Source organism: Anomaloglossus baeobatrachus, chromosome 8, assembly GCF_048569485.1.
Source record: "Anomaloglossus baeobatrachus isolate aAnoBae1 chromosome 8, aAnoBae1.hap1, whole genome shotgun sequence".
Classification (NCBI taxonomy): domain Eukaryota; kingdom Metazoa; phylum Chordata; class Amphibia; order Anura; family Aromobatidae; genus Anomaloglossus; species Anomaloglossus baeobatrachus.
The window spans coordinates 221,116,789-221,121,788 of NC_134360.1; the positions used below are offsets into that span (position 1 = coordinate 221,116,789).

At 46.4% G+C, this 5,000-nt stretch overlaps 1 protein-coding gene across 24 annotated transcripts in view; it reads right to left on the bottom strand.

Annotated features, from left to right (window-relative positions):
- ADGRL2 (adhesion G protein-coupled receptor L2) overlaps nucleotides 1-5,000 on the bottom strand; it is a 278,687-nt gene that overhangs the window by 209,355 nt on the left and 64,332 nt on the right. The window lies entirely within an intron of this gene.

The following is a 5,000-nucleotide window of genomic DNA, read 5'->3' on the forward strand; positions in this document are numbered from 1 at the left end:
AGTGGACACACACACACACACAGAGCTTTATATATTAGATTGACTTGTATTAGCGCCGGATGGCCTTGTGTTGCATGCGGCGTCCGCTGTATCCGGCGAAATTTCTTCGTCCGGCTGCCGTAAAGTACGCAGCATGGAGCGTTTTTTTTGTCTCCGGCAAAAAAAAAAAAACGGAGAAAAAAAAACGCATGCTCAGTATCACAACGGATCCGTCAAAAAACGGAAGGAGCGTATGGAAAAAAACTGATGCGACGAATCAGTTTTTTCGCCGGATCCGTCACATCAGTTTTTTTTTGCCGGATCGTGCCTGATGGCAAAAACCGGATGTGTGAAAGCAGCCTTAGGCAGCTATTGATATAAAACACTCAAAACTAAGCAGCAAAAAAAACACTCAAAACTAAAGGCTAAAAACAAAAAAAACAAATTTCGGAAAATATAAGCTCTTCAAAAGCAGCTTCAGAAGAGGAAAAAAAAAAATCTTGTTTGTATATGATCCTCCTGAATTGTAAAGCGCTGCGGAATATGTTGGCGCTATAGAAATAAAGATTATAAAAAAAAACAAAAACCTTCCCAAAAAGGAGCATTTCCTGAAGCAGTTTCCACTAGAACATTCATAGTTTTTGACCACCTCTAAAAATGCCGCGCATCTGTGCCCCAAAATAAAGAGACTCCACCGCCCGATATCATGCCGTATAATATAATCCGTACAACCTTCCATTTTAACCAAGTCCGTTCACACATCCAAAAGGAGGGATTGACTGTGAAAGTCACACATTGTGAACCGTCGTCAGAATGTGGTCTGATGAAAAGCAACAATTACTTGACAAGTCGTACCCAAGCTCTAGTTTCTCCGAGGGCTTTGATATACGTTGGATTGTTTGCGCCTCCTGCTATTGTAACAAACACTGGCGCAACTGGAACATAAGTATCACCAGCAAGAAACCCGCGTAAGAACCAGATGTTAGACCAGCAACCAACATAAGAGACCCTCCAAAGAGAGTGGAAATTCTTTAAGATTGACCATAAGGTGGCCAAAGGCATTAGGCGGTAGATCTTCACCTTTGGGGCGATCGGTGCTCCAGGAAGTAAAATCTAAGCCACCTCCCTACAATATACACACATTTTCTGCCTTACAATATAAATATTTCTTGTGCTTTTGACGACTATGCTGCTTTTGAAAATCAAGTAATGGATTTGGCCCAAAACAGCAAAAAGGCAGACAAGTGTGGCACACACCCCCTTTGGCCAAATGTTGTAGGGGTTTTTATGTAAGAAAATGGTCATATAACCAAAAAAGCAAAATTGTTCCATAATTGTTGAACAAATATCTTTTGCATCAAATTTAGGGTATTTTTATGCCAGACATCTGACTGGATGCCAGAAAATAACGAAAAAAAAAGTCTGTGCACACGTAGAGCATTTTTAGCAGACTTTTCTGCAGCAAAAACCAGAGTGTTGACAGAAAAACATGATTAATAATGTGATGGTGGAATATGAGGGGGGGGGTTGTGTATAATTTTGTGTAGGTTCATATTTTAGGCGTGGTGCTCTGTCCATTCCTTGTATGTACATTGTCCTGTTTTCAGGTTAATCACCCCCTGCCGAGCTTTTGTCCCCAAGTCTGGGGAGGGGGGCCTGGGATCCACCTAAAGTCTCTGCTTACCTGGGGGATTATTCATTCTGGCTAAGAAAGACAAGAGAGAAGGAGTAAAGCTGGGTTCACACTAAACGACAGCGACAACGACGTCGCTGTTACGTCACCATTTTCGGTGACGTAACAGCGACCTTGTAAGTCGCTGTTATGATCGCTGCTTAGCTGTCAAACACAGCAGAAGCAGCGATCATAACGTCGCTTTGCTACATGTGCAGAGAGCAGGGAGCTGCGCTTAGCGCTGGCTCCTTGCTCTCCTACAGTACACATTGGGTTAATTAACCCGATGTGTGCTGCAGCTACATGTCACAGTTCAGAGAGCAGGGAGCCGCGCGCGCTGGCTCCTTGCTCTCCTTGCTACAGTATACATCGGGTTAATTACCCGATGCGTACTGCAGCCACATGTCACAGTGCAGGAGCCGGCGCTGGCAGCAAGAGCGGAGGCTGGTAACCAGCGTAAACATCGGGTAACCAGGGAAAGGTCTTCCCTTGGTTACCCAATGTTTACGCTGGTTACAGCTTACCGCAGCTGCCAGTGCCGGCTCCTGATCGCTTCATTTCGTCGCTCTCTCGCTGTCACACACAGCGATGTGTGTGTCACAGCGGGAGAGCGACGACCAAAAAATGAAGCTGGACATTCAGCAACGACCGGCGACCTCACAGCAGGGGCCAGGTCGTTGCTGGATGTCACACACAGCGACAGCGACGGGACGTCGCTGCAACGTCACAGAAAATGGTGACGTAGCAGCGACGTCGTTGTCGTTGTCGCTGTGTGTGACACCAGCTTAAGATTGATCCTCTGAGGGAGAAGCTGACACCCCAGAGAGACTGTGAAAAACCCCAATTTCCTTGGAAAAGGACTGCTGGAGAATTATGAATAACCTCCTGGGACATTTATCTCATTACTGGACTACTTTACCCTCTGTGTGGTGGATTATTTGATGGACCTTCTGACTTGCTTGGAAAAAAATGGTCTTTGGATTCTTCAATCATCTCTCGCTCTGTTTATTTGTGTGATATCAGAGAAGGACCCCATGACACATAAAATGTTGGGGGGGGGTTATGCCTTTCAGTGCATTTATTTCCCCCCAATAATTTAAATGGGTGAATAAAACATAGAAAAAAGCTAAAACAACACAGTCTCACAGTCTCTCCGGGGGTGTTAGCTTCTCCCTCAGATTGCTCCTCTGAGGGAGAAGCTGACACCCCCAGAGAGACTGTGAGAAACCCCGATTTCCCTGGAAAAGAACTGCTCGAGGATTGTGACTCATCCCCGGGACATTTATCCCATTACTAGACGATTTTACCCTCCTTGTGGTGGATTATTTAATGAACCTTCTGACTTGCTTGGAATAAATGTTCTTTGGGTTGTTCAATCATGTCTCGCTGTTGATTGTGTGATATCTGAGAAGGACCCCGTAACACATAAGTGCATTTAAGTGCATTTTTTCCCCCCGATAATTTAAATGGGTGAATAAAACATAGAAAAAAGTTAAAAAAAACAGTCTCTCAAGGGTGTCCGCTTCTCCCGCAGATTGATCCTCTGAGGGAGAAGCTGACAGGGAGACTGTGAGAAACCCCGATTTCCCTGGAAAAGGACTGCTGGAGGATTGTGACTCATCACCTGGATATTTATCAGAGAAGGACCCTGTGACACATAAAATGTGTTTTTTATGCATTTTAGTGCATTTTTTTTCCCCGATAATTTAAATGGGTAAATAAAACACAGAAAAAAGCTAAAATAAATGACATGCTGCATATCTGAGAAAAAAAAAAAACGATGATGGTTGAAATCTGCAAGAAAAACTATGCAGAGTACACAGGAGATTTCCGAGATATCACTCACTTTGCTGGTACTGTCCAACACTTTCCACAGCAAAAATGTGCTATGAAAAAGGGGACACGAGAGGCCAAAAAGATGCAGGAATACAACTTGTAACTAGAGTTGAGCGGACTGCCAAAAATCCGGGTCCGGCGGATCAGCGGCGGGTTGACAAAGGTCTGGATCCGATCCGGAATCCAGCATCATATATGTCAATGGGGAGCGGAATCCGGGACGAGAGTGAGAGAGAGTGAGCGGGAGGGAGAGCGGGAGGGAGAGTGAGAGAGAGTGAGCGGGAGGGAAAGCGGGAGGGAGAGTGAGAGAGAGTGAGCGGGAGGGAGAGCGGGAGGGAGAGTGAGAGAGAGTGAGCGGGAGGGAGAGCGGGAGGGAGAGTGAGAGAGAGTGAGCGGGAGGGAGAGCGGGAGGGAGAGTGAGAGAGAGTGAGCGGGAGGGAGAGCGGGAGGGAGGCGGGAGCGAGAGCGGGAGAGAGAGAGCGGGAGAGAGAGAGCGGGAGAGAGAGCGGGAGCGAGAGCGGGAGCGAGAGAGGGAGCGAGAGAGGGAGAGAGAGAGTGAGAGAGAGAGAGAGTGGGAGAGAGGGAGAGAGAGAGTGAGAGAGAGAGAGAGTGGGAGAGAGGGAGAGAGAGAGAGAGGGAGAGAGAGGGAGCGAGAGAGGGAGCGAGAGAGGGTGGGAGAGAGAGTGAGCGCGAGAGAGGGAGCGAGAGAGGGAGCGAGAGAGGGAGCGCGAGAGGGAGTGGGAGAGAGAGTGAGAGTGGGAGAGAGAGTGAGAGAGGGAGTGAGAGTGAGAGTGAGAGTGAGAGAGAGAGAGAGAGAAAAAAGAAAAAAAAAAAGCCGAATCCAAAAAAAAAAAACTCGGATCTGCCGCTCAAACCGCGCGGATACGGATTTTGCAGGTCCGGGTCCGCTCAACACTACTTGTAACTAATTTTGGGTCTTTTGATGCCATAAAAATGGTTTGGATGAATCACATTTTTCTCCTGGTAAGCACCTAATTAATAGAGTGCAAGAAAATAGTGCAACTTGGGATCATCTTCAATGTATGAAAAGAAGTGAATCTCAAAGCCCTAAGCGGTAACTGGAGAAGGAGCCGGAGGTGCAGAGACGTCAGCTACCTTCTTAATCCAGCCCTGGCTACAGTAAAGCAGGGAAGACATCATCTGAAGATGTACATGTCAAATTAGGCGATTAGTAGGGAACCATTACAGAGTGCTTCTCGCTGCTTCTGCAAAGAGTTAAGCCTTTGACCAAGTCACTTCCCAGACACGACGTGAAAACACAGACTTATAGAGATTCGCGAATCACTTTAAACTCACAGAGGAAAGTTCAAGAGACAAAAGACAGAAAATAAAATGGTTTTAGCAGACAAAGCATTTTAATGTGTGTCATTTCGCCTTAAGGTAGCTTTACCCTTGCATGTACCAACACGAATTGTTCTCATTCCTGAAAGCCACCAGTGACAATTTCACCATGTTCCGCGCTTCTTGTAACACAATGTATGCCATAAGTCAC